General features: G+C 36.4%; 2 protein-coding genes across 17 annotated transcripts in view; one reads left to right on the top strand and one right to left on the bottom strand.

Annotated features, from left to right (window-relative positions):
- Positions 1-14,621, top strand: part of IMMP2L (inner mitochondrial membrane peptidase subunit 2) — a 507,930-nt gene that overhangs the window by 184,132 nt on the left and 309,177 nt on the right. The gene's annotated exons all lie outside the window — the stretch shown is intronic.
- LRRN3 (leucine rich repeat neuronal 3) overlaps positions 1-14,621 on the bottom strand; it is a 168,935-nt gene that overhangs the window by 100,103 nt on the left and 54,211 nt on the right. For all 12 annotated transcript variants that reach the window (XR_012764741.1, XR_012764742.1, XR_012764739.1 and 9 more), the window contains one exon: positions 4,567-4,636. The gene's annotated coding sequence lies outside the window, so the exon portion shown is untranslated. The remainder of the gene's footprint in view (positions 1-4,566; positions 4,637-14,621) is intronic.

The following is a 14,621-nucleotide window of genomic DNA, read 5'->3' as shown; positions in this document are numbered from 1 at the left end:
GTAGGCTAAAATCTATGTGGTAACAGCTTTCAGTGTCAGAAATGTTCAGTCCAAGCCAGCAATGCTGACATTGCGGTGGCAACTCTTGTAAAATATCTTAATGTTTTCAGGCCAAAAACATTCTTTAGGCAATGTGATATCATTATTCTGTCGTTTCCCCCTACTCCTTTCTTGGCATTTTCACAATTTATAAATTATCCAGCATAACATCAGCTATGAGAGGAAATGGTTACATTTTTTAATTTAAAAAAAATGTGACCGGGAAAATGGCATCCCGTTGTCAGATTGCACATCTGTGCCCATCACATATTATAATATGGTTCATTGTGATATTCAGTAGACTTCTGATCAACAAATTTAGTTACAAATACCCTGAAAAGAGAGCTTGAATTCCCACCATTATCTTTTGAGTCCATGGCAGGCATTTTTCACCTGCGGGCTGCTTGCTCATGTGAAAGCAAGCACATTTTACATTTAAAAGCACTTCAGTTTTTGCTTGGATTAAGTTTCTCTTGCAGCTGGCAAAGTCAAGATGACCTCAAGGCTTTACAAATAAATATGTTTGCTATGTTTTCATTTTACCAAATACAGAAATTGGTAAACATAAACATTGGTCTTTAAGAAATAAAAAAGAACGCCAAATATGCCCCAAAATGAAAATAACCACAGATTACAAATAACTTCTGTATGGTATGCCAATTTTATAATTTCAGGCAGCAAACTTTTTTTTTTTTTTTAAATGTCATTTATGGTGAGGTTTGAAACTTACAAAACATGGCTGTAATTCTCCAACTTTTACCTCTGCTTAATCTCTGATATTTTCAGAGCTGCAGCTATGAGTGAAAGCACTTAGTGACAGGCTTATCCCCTTATATTACTACATGGCCAACATTTGTGAGATTTGGCCTGTTACAAAGAGGGACAAGATAAATTTTAACTGTGTAATCAGCAGTGAGTAGTGTGTATGTAGTTAAGTTGACTTTTTTGGTGGGCAGACGCAGTAAACAAATTTGTATTTTTTCTTGATGTGATTATGACTTGTGGAGGAAATATCTAAAAAATACAATTTAGGGAGACAGTTATATTCTTTAGAACATGAAGCATAATGTTCATGTAGTTCTTAAATTCCAGCAACAGTGTGTGTGGTATAGGTTTGTTATTCTTTACATTTCCATTAAATATCTTTGTAATATCTTTACGGAATTTTTTAAAATGATAGGGCCATTAGTGCAATCGTGTAGCATAAAATTCTGTGTTTGGTTTGAACATTTTGAGTACATTGTTTTTGTTTTAATGCATCTTCAGTCTTCCCATCTATTATCTATTTTTAAAAAAAATTCTAAGTTGTGGTTTGCTTTAAAGTGTATAATAATTCTAATTTTTCATAATAGAAAAATTTTCATTTTAGAAATATGAGGTGCAAGGTAAATTCATTACTTCTGATATTGATTAGGTAAGCGTGTTTGACTGCTGGTTGTTAGAAAGCTGTTTTTCCTCTAATTTCTGTTGATTTAGACTGTGCTAGACAGTATTAGTGTACTCCATTTGCTGTTGCAGCATACAAAGGTTCTCATCTATTATGCTTTATTATAGTATGTTTTACTTATTATCCTTTTTGTCTAGTGAAGATACGATTCTTTCTTTCCCCACGTCCAAATTGTATTTCTTCCTGTCCTGTTGTGTTCCAAAATGGGATTGCCTTTTCAAGGCAACTGAGATTCTTTAGGTTCATATAGCTTATCAAAAATAATTTCTAAATATACCACCATCTTCAAAAATGTATCGCAACTAATGGTCTGAGTACATTATGCAGTGTATGTGCTAACACAACTGTGCTGTCTCAGACACCAAGCTAGCCCATTTAGAACTACTTTAGGCATCTCTCTGATACACTGACAGCAGAAAATCGCTTGCAAAAATTCATGATACGGGATTTGTTTATGTGTATTAAGTGTCTACCAAAAATAAGTACACTGCATATCTGCAGAAATTAGTTAATTCCTTAGTTATTGGTATGATTTTCAACGAGGACAAACTTCACAGATTTATCAAGCTGTTCAAGTTCTGACGAAATGGACTGCCTCATTACAACTTCTAGCTTCTGTTCATGAATTCATGTTTATGAAATTTTTTGGGTTTTGTTTTTTTTTCCTTGATGCAGCAACAGTGGAGACAAGAATACTAATGAAAAAAAGTATCTCTGTGAACTTAAACAAACTTATCAGGAAAACTCAGCCAAATAGTGTTTAATATTGTTTAGTCAGTTAAAAACCATGAGTTAGCAAATAATTGATGGCCAGGATTAAGAAGATGTTTCGGTGCCTAAATGCATGAATAAGAAAATAGGATCTGGTTCAGTTCAAGATGAGCACCATTTTACATAAGAACTTTCTGAGCTTTGACTGTGACCAGGGAAGATCTACCCCATGTACAGGCTTGAGAGCAAAGCCTTCCTCATTCATGTAAAATAGTGAATTAATACAAGTATATTCCTGTATCTGCTGTCAAAAGCAGCAAGAACAGGACAGCTCTGCAAGGGGGACAAGCCAAGGGGACCCTGTGTCCTCATCATGGGAGCAAACATGGGACCAGAACCGGGATCTGGTTTCAGGGCAGAGATCAATTGTATGAGGTTCAACAAGGGCAAATGCCAGGTCCTGCACTTCGGTCACACAACCCCATGTAATGCTACAGGCTTGGGGAATAGAGGCTGGAAAGCTGCCTGGTGGAAAAGGACCTGGGGGTACTGGTCGACAGCTGGCTGAACATGAGCCAGCGGTGTGCCCAGGTGGCCAAGAAGGCCAACAGCATCCTGGCTTGTATCAGGAATAGTGTGGCCAGCAAGAGAAGGGAGGTGATCGTGCTCCTGTGCACTAATGAGACCCCACCTCGAATACTGTGTTCAGTTTTGGGCCCCTCACTACAAGAAAGACATTCAGGTGCTAGAGCATGTCTAAAGGAGGGCAGTGATGCTGGTGAAGGGTCTAGAGAACAAGTCTTATGAGGAGGGAACTTATGAGGAGGGAATTCTTATGGCTGAGGGAACTGGGGTTGTTTAGTCTGGAGGAGGTTGAGGGGAGACCTTATCTTGCTCTACAACTATCTGAAAGGAGGTTGTAGTGAGGTGGGTGTTGGTCTCTTCTCCCAAGCAACTGCTGATAGGACAAGAGGAGATGGCCGCAAGTTGTGTCAGGGGAGATTTAGATTGGAAGTTAGGGAAAATTTCTTCACCAAAAGGGTTATGCAGCATTGGAACAGGCTGCCCAGGGAAGTGGTGGAGTTGCCATCCCTGGAGGTGTTCAAAAATCATGTAGATATGGCACTTCGGGACATGGTTTAGCAGGCATGGTGTGTTGGCTTTTTTAACCTTAAAGATTCTATGATTCTGTGACTGGGGTCTATTGACAGCCCCACACACAGCAAGCGGTGAGCCAGGGCCAGGTGCCGTCACAGGAGTCCTGTCGGCAGCAAAAGCCGGTGGGACCAGAGACAGGGCTGGAGACAGGCTGCAGTGGGGGTCCAAAGTCCATCCATGTGAGGGCTAGGGACTTCTGCCCCCAGTGTCACTGGGGCAGGGACTGATGGTCATGATCTGAGGTGAAATGGGGCTCCTGGACGCGGGCAGGGTCGGGGGAGGCAAGCAAGGACATTAAAGCCTCTTGGCGCCCTCAGGGCTCAGACATTTGTCTACAAAAAGAAAAAAATCAAGGTACTGCTTCACAGTCTGATGGTTGTGTTTGTTAAGTGCACATTAAGAGCTAAATGCATGTTGCTTTTTCATCACAACATGTAAATCAAGTTTCTTAACAGAATTCCCATAAAACTAGCAAATGTCAGGTACCAGGCTTTGTCCTTCAGCTTAACAATTTGCTAGTAGTTCTGAGGCTTATATCAGCACAGGGTTTACTAGTATCTGGTACCTAATCTTCATCTTTCAAATGCAAATTATAATGCCGAGTTTTTAAGAGCAGGTGAAAAACATGATCTTAGTACCAGCAGGCTTTTTTCAGCGCTCAGGGTTTTGTAGAAGGGGGCTCTTTAATGAGCCCTTCCGGAATCTTTGTTTATGTAGATTAGATGGATTGAAGAATTTGCTTGAGTAGAATCAGTGAGAGGTTGTGAGTTACTTCTGCTAATCTTGCTTCAAAAAGAGCCCAAATAACACAAAGAAGGTGTTGTTTGTAAAAGTAGAAGCGTCAGTTACCATCTTGCCTGTTCAAGCCCAAACATATATGCATCAGAGATTTTAAATAACACTGGCACTTTTGTGTGATGATATTTTTCCTCAAGAATTCTCAGGATAACTAGACAAATTCTAAACCTTCTTTCAAGATTATAGTAATGTTATAAAAATCAATTTCTTTGCTTGAAGTGTTTTTTGCACTTATGGAGAAGTAAATATATACCAAGTATCTTAAGACTGAAAAAATCATACAAAGACCAACAAATTAGGGGGTACAGAAGATTATCTGGGGCCTAATAGGGAAAAATGTTGCCACTGTTTTCCCTGCACTTGATAGTGATGACAGATCCCTGGCATTACTGTCATTGCTTGAGTCTCGGTACCTTTGACAGTGGTGTTCTTTCAGCTTATGCATTTCCATTTCTTATGTCCAACCCCTTTTTTTTCTTGTACCTGAAAACATAAAGATTGGAGATTATTGGTGCACTTCTACTATCGTAAAAGTTAAAATGTTACCGATAATGAGCAAACAACAACAGAGAAACTCAGAGAACTATTTGATATCATGAGCACTTTGCTTTCTGAATTACTTTTGTGATGATACAGTTCCAGTAATAGATATTTTAACAAGTATTTTTTCCCCTAAATGTGTAAACATGACAGAGGAAATGTTTTTGTTTTGCTCTGCTTCACATTGTTTATTCAGTTCAGAAGTGCTCCAGTATCAAACTAGGAACTAAGGAAACCTTAACGTAAACATGTCCAAGCCATACATTTTTCTTGTGGATCTGCCTTGATTTTTCAATTTTGCATGCTGCTTTCTTTCACTGCTGCCTTTCCAGCCTGTGAGAACAATGGTACTGAAATCATCTCATTTCTGGGACCATATTTATTTATTTCTGAACTTACTAATAGGGGCAGCTGTTCTTCCACATGGTAATGCAATGTGGTCACATCAGCAGGACCCTGCAGTCTGCTACTCTCAGATAGTGTCTGTGTCTGAATTAATATAAGGATCACTCTGAAGAGTTCGTGTGCTCAGTTTCAAGGTGGTGATACATTACAGCAAAGGAACAATACTTCGGTCTAAGAGGTGGCACGTTCCTGAATCAAATAATGTGGTAGCTGGCTAATTTTCTGTGAATAGGTCTGCTTTGATTTATTGTCATTAAAATAAAGAAAAGAAAGAAAAAGCAATACAGACTACTTAGGGTTAAGTATGTTATGTGTGCTCTTCAAGTTAGTAGCCTAGAAGTCCATTGGATGGTAATTGTACATGTTTAACGTGGCTATGACTGCATTGTTTCTAAACACTTTGATAGTATTAAAACATTCAGGAAGTAGAGAATTATACTCTTCTAGTATATGTAAAACTAGTATACTTACTGATGCCTTTGATTTAAAAATTCTAATGCAAACTCAGTGTAGTATGAATGACTCAGTCTTTGCAGAGAAATGAAAGAATACTGTTTGTAACAGTTGCAGTTAGCAAGACTAGTTTCTTCTCTAACGAAGTGAAGGTTTATGGTGTAGTGACCTATAAAACTGGCTCCCATCCAGCCCTCCTGTTTTACAGTTGTTACTGGACTGTTTGCCTAGCAACATACTTAATGGACCCGTAGGGAATTTAGACTTACAGCTAAATGAGTGTGGAATGCTGAAGAGGAAGACCAACAGTTCAGGTAAAGGAAAAATGAAGAGAAGAATGCATCTTCTCCGACAGAATCCTGAAATGGCATGGTTTTTGCGCAGAAACAACTCCTTCTTACTTTTCCTTTCACTTGCTTTCAAGATGTATTAAAAAAAGTTCTTACTGTAAGGGTAAGGAGGAAAACTGCTGTTGATTTTATTATCTTGAAGTCTAAATGTATTTTATTTTTATTCCCTCCCCAAGTTTTTGTTTAATGAAGTTGTCTTGGATGAAAAGAGTGTTCGAAAGTAAAATGAGTGAGACAAAAAAAAATGCCTGGCAGAAATAAGCAAGGAATTTCTACTGATAATGGATGTCCTTGATTCTGTTTGTCAGTCTTTTAAGAAAACTGCTATCTAATAAAGGTTTTCTATGAGCTTGCCCACTAAATTAAAAGAAGGAAAAATGTCTTTCAACATTTTATATGGTGTCTTAGGTAATGTCTTAGATATAAATCAAAACACAAATCAGTTCTGTATATAAGGCGAGGTAATACTGTAAGACAGTTGAAATCTAAATTAAGTTTTGGTTAGTCTTTTTTCTGAATCTCACTCCTAGATACAAATCTTAATTTGTTTTCTTGAAAAGATATGCTGTCTTATTCTTAAAGGAATTATTCAAGGAGAGTTTTTTCTGAGTTTCAAGTCACAGACAGTGGCAGACTTTGTTTGGAGGTCATTTGCGTTAGGGTTTTTTTCATATATATCAATCAGTTAAACTAAAAATACAATTTTTTATTTTGGCCTTCTGACTGCATTATGACATTGAAACAGAAGGTTCTCTATATTTTAATTTTTTAATTAAAAAAATTAAGCTGTTTGAACTATGTGCTCTAGTTCAACAGTAAACTGAGCTCAGGGACTGAAGCTGCGTGATTTGTAGGAGGTTAGACTAGATTGTGTCAGTAACTTAACGTCACTTTGAAAATCTATTAGTACTGTTGTAAGATAATCACCAAGCTCATTCCATGCACAAACAGCTCAGGACTACAGGGCAATATTATCTTATATGCAGTGCTGCAAAAACATGTCCATACTACTTCATAGTTCTCTTCAGGTCTGAAAATGGGTTGCTTTCGTTTGGCATGTATTCAGAAGGCAAAATATCTGTCCCTCGTGTATCCTACAGCATCCTTGCTGCAGGTGGTGATTGCTGCTCTCTTCAATGCATAGATTTCCTTGTGAGGAAGCCAGAATGAATAATTGGGGAACCTCAACAGATTATCCAGATTAGGTTATAGATGATCCAGGTTATCTGTTTTTCGCCTGTGGATACTGAGAACTGACTATGCTTGAAAAGGTTTTGTCTTTTAAAAGTTATTCCCAACACTTTTGGATCCTGGGCATTATAAATGTGGGAGTTATGCCTTAGCCTTAGCTTGTTTTATTTCCCCCCCTGAACATTTCCCTCTTTGTTACTACTGGCTTGTCTTCACTCATGAAGTGAAAGTGGAGCACATAAACATTGTGTTGGCTTTAGTGTTTTAATTACTGCTATCTGAGAAGGGTTGCCTAATTCAATAACAAAAATACCGCTACTGGAGCTGAATCTATTTAGTTAAAATGGCTTTTTGGAGAGAAAACTTTCCCTGAGATACTATGAAATTTATTATAAAAATAGCAACATTGCTATTTAGTTTCACCTCTTGATGACCTAAATAAATAAATCCACAACTTGTTTTTTAAAGCTAGGCAATGCTCTTTTTTTATATTCTCAGTATCACACAGAAGAATTCTTTTTTGCTTTCTATAAAAATTGGCAACTAGCAATACACTTTGGAAAAATGTAAATGGAATTCTGAATTTTCTGGTACTTTCTAACAGAAGGATGCTCTTTTTCCCATGCACGGACAAATAAATTAGCGTGACTAACAGTGTAGTGTATCTACAATCGTTTCCTTCAGAACAATGTATATATAAAAAAAAGCATGTTATGTGCCAGTACGATATGGGAAATTCTTATGATTGCTGGTCCAAGGTAGCCTGAAGAAATTAAAAAATGAGAATAAAAGATTCAAAGAAGACATGTGATACAATAAATTCATAAATTTATCAGAGTTAGTCTAGGGGAGGCCATGGGCAGCCTGATAAAAGTATGAAGTTAGAAATGGTTTGATCACGATGATCTCCACATGTTGCTACCAATCAAAATTATTCCAGGATTCATTTCTAGTAAATTTAGATGAAAAGAACAAATTCATATTTTTTCCACTGGGGCAACATCCATGTTAGTGATTGAATTGAAATATTTATATTTGGGTTAATTTAAGCATATATAAGCCCATAATAAAAGAAAGTGATTCAAAAAAAGTTTGCAGGAAATTAAACTAGAAAATAGCTACTACAATTGAGATTAGATAGCACCTAGAAAGGATTTTTCTCATATTTTGGCTTAATCAAAATGTGACAGCTGTAAACTGGGGTCATCTTTTGCTTCTGTAATTTTTAGGCTGCTTAGTAATAACATACATTATGGAAGCAGGTAGATTGTTTTCTCACAAGAAATTCACACATAATTTATTTCCTTCTTCAGATACTTTTTCTCATTTAGCTGTTCTATACAATAAAAGGGATATATACACCATTTGCAGTTCTAAAATTTATTGCTATAATCATGACACTAGTATATGACAAACTGCATCTTATTTCGTATCATGAATCGTGGTGCAGAGTAGTGACAGAATAGAACAATAGTGATGGCTTTGGTTTATGATCAGAACACTAATTTTGTGTTACTATTGCAGAATATTCTGTCATAATTCCTTGTTTCTTCATGAAAAACTTTTCTTCTTTTGATATACTAAATCCCTTTTCTTCCTTGGCAAAAAAAAAAAAAAAAAAAAAGGGTTCTTTGAATAACTATAGTTGTAGCTGGAAAGGAACAAGATTTGGCCTTTAGCTGCATCTAGCAATCAGGCCAGCACGAATTGTATGAATGCACATATTTCAAATAATGAAGCATTATGAAATGGTGAAGATAATGAGATTACTACAAATTAAAAGAAAAAAATGCAGATTTTAATCTTCCAGAAGACAGAGTAGATCTAAATTTTGACATTATTTGAGAATAATAGCAGACTCATCCCTATAGTAAGTCTTTCTCAAAACTAAGTGACACCTTAAGTAGTCCCAAGTAAATGTGACAGACTCCGTTAAAATTGCTGTATTGCTGTTGATTTTGTACAGATAGTACTCAGATACGGTGGTAGTTATTCCAAGATGAGACTGGAGAGATCAGATAAATGAAGGAGTAAGGTTGAGGGGTCCTGTTTAATACGAAAATTTAGTAAATCAATATCCTGTTCTAATGTTCGGGCTATTTAGGAATGGTGCTAGTGAAGAGGAGAAAAATTTTGTATGTAATATTAAATTATTTGAATGAGGTAGTACCATGGAAGACTGAGGAACTCCAGAAAAACAGCCAAGGTGAATAGGCAGTTTAATGGAATGTGGAATTCATTAGTAACAGACGAACAGAATTAGTAGTAAGCTGAGTTACCCTAAGAGTTCCTAAGTGAATTCATTAAATTTACTATTACCATATAGTCGGGTAGAACGATGAATACAGGGAGAAATTTTCATGAGAAGAGAAGGTTTAAAAACTGCAACTATTTGGTCAGTAGTTGAATAAATGTCTCCTAGAGAAGTGTAAAAAATAATGACTGGTACAAGGAAGGTAACTGAATTGTGATGATTTCTGCTTCTGAAAACACAAGAGCAATGGTATCTTTAAGAAATTCAAAAGCCACGAAGTTAGAAACACTGTAGGGATTAAATCTGTCTTCCTTTTCATAGTATGTATAGTTAACTTCTGGAACACAAGGCATGACTGATACTGAGAAGAATTACTGAAGATATAAAATACTGTGTTTATTTGCTTATTCTCCCTGCCTTCTTTTCCAGGACAAATTGCATAAAGTGCAGATATACTCGCAACAGTAGAGTAAGGGGTTTTTAGCAGACGTGTTATGCCTGTGTAGCTCCCTCGTCGAATTGAAGCTGCAAGCTGCACCTGACTCTATGCATACTTCAACATATGTACTGAGAATTAATATAAAATATATTTGATGTGGCATAAATGCCAATCATCAGAGGAAAGCAAGAATAAATTAAGTGTATGCTAGTTCGTAAATATGAGGGTGTTTTCTCTGTGCATCTACTGTGTAATACATGTGCTATTTATTAATAGAAAGTCCTTAGAAAGTGTCTGAATTATTTTCTTTAAGAAAGTTAGTTGAAATAAAAGATAAACTCTGATTAACAGGAAATTCCTATTAATTTTCCTTGTTATACAAAAGGTAGCAATCTGGTTTCATTATAAATGTACTGGCTATATAGTGATTCTGCAATAAGGTAGTAATTCTGTGAATATAAACAAATAAAACACATGCTAAAGATGCAGAGGGATAATTGAGACCCATCCCCAAGAACAAACAAATATTATAATCTTTTAATGTCATCTTGATAATAGTAGACACTGGATTTCTGCAATACTGTTTTCCTAAACCTCTTTTGTGTTATATGGCCATTGCGTATGTCTGTATCAAAAAACCAGAAAAGATTTAGGGAGATTTGTAACACTGCTGTTTTTGAACCTCACTCTCTCCAAAATAAGATCTGCCTCTGGCTTAAGTTAATTTCAGTTGTAAGCCTGATAAAGTTTCATAAAATTATTTCTTTTGTGGTTTTCATTTTTTAATGTGTCTGTGTTGCTTAGCTTGCATATTGATAGCTAAACTGACCACCGAATTCATACCTTTCTGGAGTTAATTTTCAGTGAAATAGCTTCCAACAGCTAGTTCATTTTCGTAGCATCCTTTTAGGTGCTATAGAAGGTAAGACTTTTTTTGAGCATTTTATTTTAGACTAGTAATTGAGGCAGTTAATTTTATAATTATTGTTGTTAGCTATGTTGCTAACCTTTTCAAACTCTCTAATCTAGAAAAAAATCTCCATTCTGTAATGTAATAAGAGTTAATTCATTTCACATATGGACGTTTTTTTCTTTTCTGCTTTTTGTCCTTCACTTATACAGAAATTTTATGACATGCTATGATATTGATATCTAGGAAAACAAAAAGGAGTTAAGTAGCTTAACTGACTGTAAATGTAAGAGCAGTTATTTCTTCAATGTTAATATTGAATCTTGAATCTTGCAATACATGTGGAATAAGTAATTCCATGTTAATGTTGAATCTTGCAATACATGTGGAATAAGTAATTCCAAATTACCCAAAATGCTTTTCCACATTGCGTATAGTTCAGAAGAAGCTTTTACCTAAAGTAAATTCGGTTTTCTGGTGTGTGTGAAATACAGCATTTCCTGATTTTTAGGAATAAGAAATATATTCAGTAAGATTATGTGGTGATAATACTGCATATGCATTTATGCATGTTCTTTAGGGGGGGTGGCTTTTGGAGGAGGAGGGGTTTTTTTATTTTACTTTGGAAAAGAATATATTTTTGTAGTGTTAAAAGTCATATAGTCACAGGATTGCGGTCCTGTTTTCTAAATTTCTTTTCAAAGATGCTTGTGATTGTACTTCTACATTAGTGTTGTAAAATTTACTTGCTTAAATGGTAAAATGGTGAAATGACAGAGGGACAGTTTGAATGACGTCAGACTCTTCTGAACACGTGGATATCTCATACTGTGTACGGTGGTGCTTGATTTCTGCTTTGAACGGAAGCTGATTGTGGGTCTGAGTTTATAGGCACTTACATGCCTAAGTATGTGCTAAATTTTACTTTAGTATCTAGTCTTAAAGTCAATGATTGCAAGATAAGAAAATTGTGGATATGTCCTTACATGAATTACCAATGTAATGGTAATGCTGACTTTTGTTGTTTTTTTAAGGTGGGAATCAACCTTGTAATTTTTGCCATTTGTAGTAGCTTCTGGTTATTATATGTAACAGTAATATATGCTACAATACATATGCAGCTATAATTTTATATATGTAATGTGTAGGATTATGAATGACTCATTCTACTATGAAATTGCTAGGAATCCTTTGTTTTTAAATAGAAGGAAAAATCAAGGTTGTATGAGCTAACTAGTAGCTCCTAAAATTGTTTGGGAGAATTCTTCAGTGTAACTTCTTGATACAATTAGAAAAAAGAGAATAAGCGGTAGAAAGTATGAATCTTTTTCTCCCTTTTCTGACTAGATACCGTGTATTTTGTTACGCACAAGGGAAAAATATCCATGTACTTTATAAAGCAGTAATTCATGCTGAGTGGATATGAGCAGTCATTCAGAGTACAATTGATTTGGCAGTATTGTAGACTGGGTAGGAGACTTGTGCATTCATTGCACTATATGCTGTTAAAATTTATATATAAAGTTCACATTAAAGTGACCGTTTTAATAGGAAAATATTTTAAAAGTGAAACTTGAGCATTCTAACTGCAGAACAGGATTTTTTTACCAGTTTCTACAAATCAGTTGAAGTGTGAAATCTCTATAGAGATGAAGTAAATAGAACAGAATTTTAGAAATTACAAAATACTTTGCCTCACTGATTTAAATAAATTGTTAAGACCTATGGAAAACTCTCAAGAGCTTTGAAATTTCCTAGAGTAATGTGAAGACTTTAGCCACTACTTTTTATAGATATTATTTTTGGTATAGTATCAAAGTCTCAAGCTTTCACAGTATTAAAAGAAAAAAGAAATGGTGGCTCGTCTGCAGTTGAGATCAATGTGAAATTTGAATCAAGGAATGGCACCAAGGTAACAATGCAGTTCTATGCATGATTAGTATCAAATTATATTAAATAAGTTACATTTGCTGGTCTGATGAGCAGGAAGAATCTGAAGCTGCAAAGAGAACAGATATTTCCTTCTGACCTACCTACCTTGATACTTTAGTATGGAATTAAAAAGTAGGTTCTAGGGAGGAGAATACACAAGTAGATAATTTTGTACAAACATAAGCTTAAATATTAGTTCTTCCATCATTAGTAACTTGACAAAAGAAAGGAATTATTGCTGCTGTAGCATGATTGACTTGTCAGTTTGAGGAGCAAGGATTAGTTGAGACCTGTGTGACTCAAGATATTAAGAAACAGATGTTCTAAATACAATTTGAGTCTCTGCGTCTGGTATTTTCCATTGAGTTTCTGAGGGAAGCTAAGAAAATATCAGGGAAGGGGATCTGTAACTGGCTTAAAATTTGGCAAGTGCGGAGAAGAGAATGCCAAGATCACAAGCATCAGCCACTACACAGGAGTAAGACCTAGTAGTCAGACAAACTATTAATAAAATTGGCTTTTTGTGAGAGAAGGATACAAAACTCAAATTGATGTAATTTATTATTGTTTTAAATAAAAGACCACAATAATATCAGAAGGTGAAATGAAAGCCGTTGATTTCTTTGAATATCCTCTCACCGAAAGTATCATGACTAACTAAGGTGTGGCTTTCCTAAATGTGTTCCACAGAACACAGTAAGATTTTGACCCTGGTTGGTGGTGTCGGTTTAAGTAGCTATTAGGATCTCAAAGGTAGAAGCAAAGGTTGTTCGCTTTAGTAACAGGGAGTTCTTTTGCCTGTGGATAAAAATCAAATTTTTTCAGCAGCGTAGTGTGTTTAAGTCTTAGAGAAAATTAGTCAAAGTGTTTGTCGGCATATGCCAGAACCAATAATCCTAGCCCTGATCAATTCTTGTTGCCTGTGGTGGTGATGTTGCAGAGACAGTTTATTTTGTGCTGTAAAGGGGAAAGAAAAAGTGAAAATAGTTTGCAAAAGTTTTGTAATAAAATATTTTTAAACTAGAGTCTTTTTTCTAAATAGACAAGAACACTTATTGATATATATAGTGATTGTGAGATTAAACTAGTCATCACCTCAGATATTATTACTTACAATAAGTATTTTTATTGATAGGGTAACCTTAGGAATAGTGGTAAATATACTGTATCCTACCAACTTCAGGATGCAGGGAGTAGTCCACTAGAGCAGACTTTGGTGCATTGTAAGACCTGTGGAGGGCCTTCTGTACTGGTGAGACTAAGGTGAGGTCGCTGTGGTTCTGTATCGCGGGGGTCCAGCCAGTGGCGAGGCTAAGCACACATCCTGCCGAGGCAGGTGTGCACACGGCGCAGTGTGCACACGTGGCCGGCCACACGGATCAACGCAGACAGAAAACGGTTTCTTTACCAGCACCAGCATAAGCACACAAACATGAACAGCATGGATAGCCTGATCCTGTTCCCCTTGTCCAACCGATCAGGGTTGGAGTTTGCTAGTGCTCACATCCAAACCCATCAACAACACATCACACGTGATTCTCTGAATTCGTGGGTTTAGACATTGAACCATTCCACCCAGAACTGTGCCCCAGGCTCCAGTTTCCTACAGTTACTGGCATCCAGACCTATGGGCCCCCCAGACCTGCAGACCCTGTTGAGTGGTTGGCACTTAGAATTCTCATCCAGCAGAGGTTCCAGTTCAGCTTGGTGTTCTCTAGTAGATTATGCACATACGCACATGGACTAGAAAGCATACTTACGCAGAAAACAGTTAGGACTAAAGTTTAATGAGACCGGACAAACTGTGGTGATCAGGTACAACATGTGGCCAGACAAATGTACTGACCAGCCATTGGCTTACATAGGAGTGGCTGTGTTTTTCCTTGTTTCATAGAATAATAGAATGCTTTGGGTTGGAAGGGACCTTTAGAGGTCATCTAGCCCAACCCACCTGCAGTAAGCAGGGACGTCTTTAACTAGACCAGATTGCTCAG

Source organism: Opisthocomus hoazin, chromosome 8 (assembly GCF_030867145.1).
Source record: "Opisthocomus hoazin isolate bOpiHoa1 chromosome 8, bOpiHoa1.hap1, whole genome shotgun sequence".
Lineage (NCBI taxonomy): Eukaryota > Metazoa > Chordata > Aves > Opisthocomiformes > Opisthocomidae > Opisthocomus > Opisthocomus hoazin.
The sequence above is the reverse complement of the archived record's forward strand: the minus strand, read 5'-3'. Positions and strand labels throughout refer to the sequence as shown.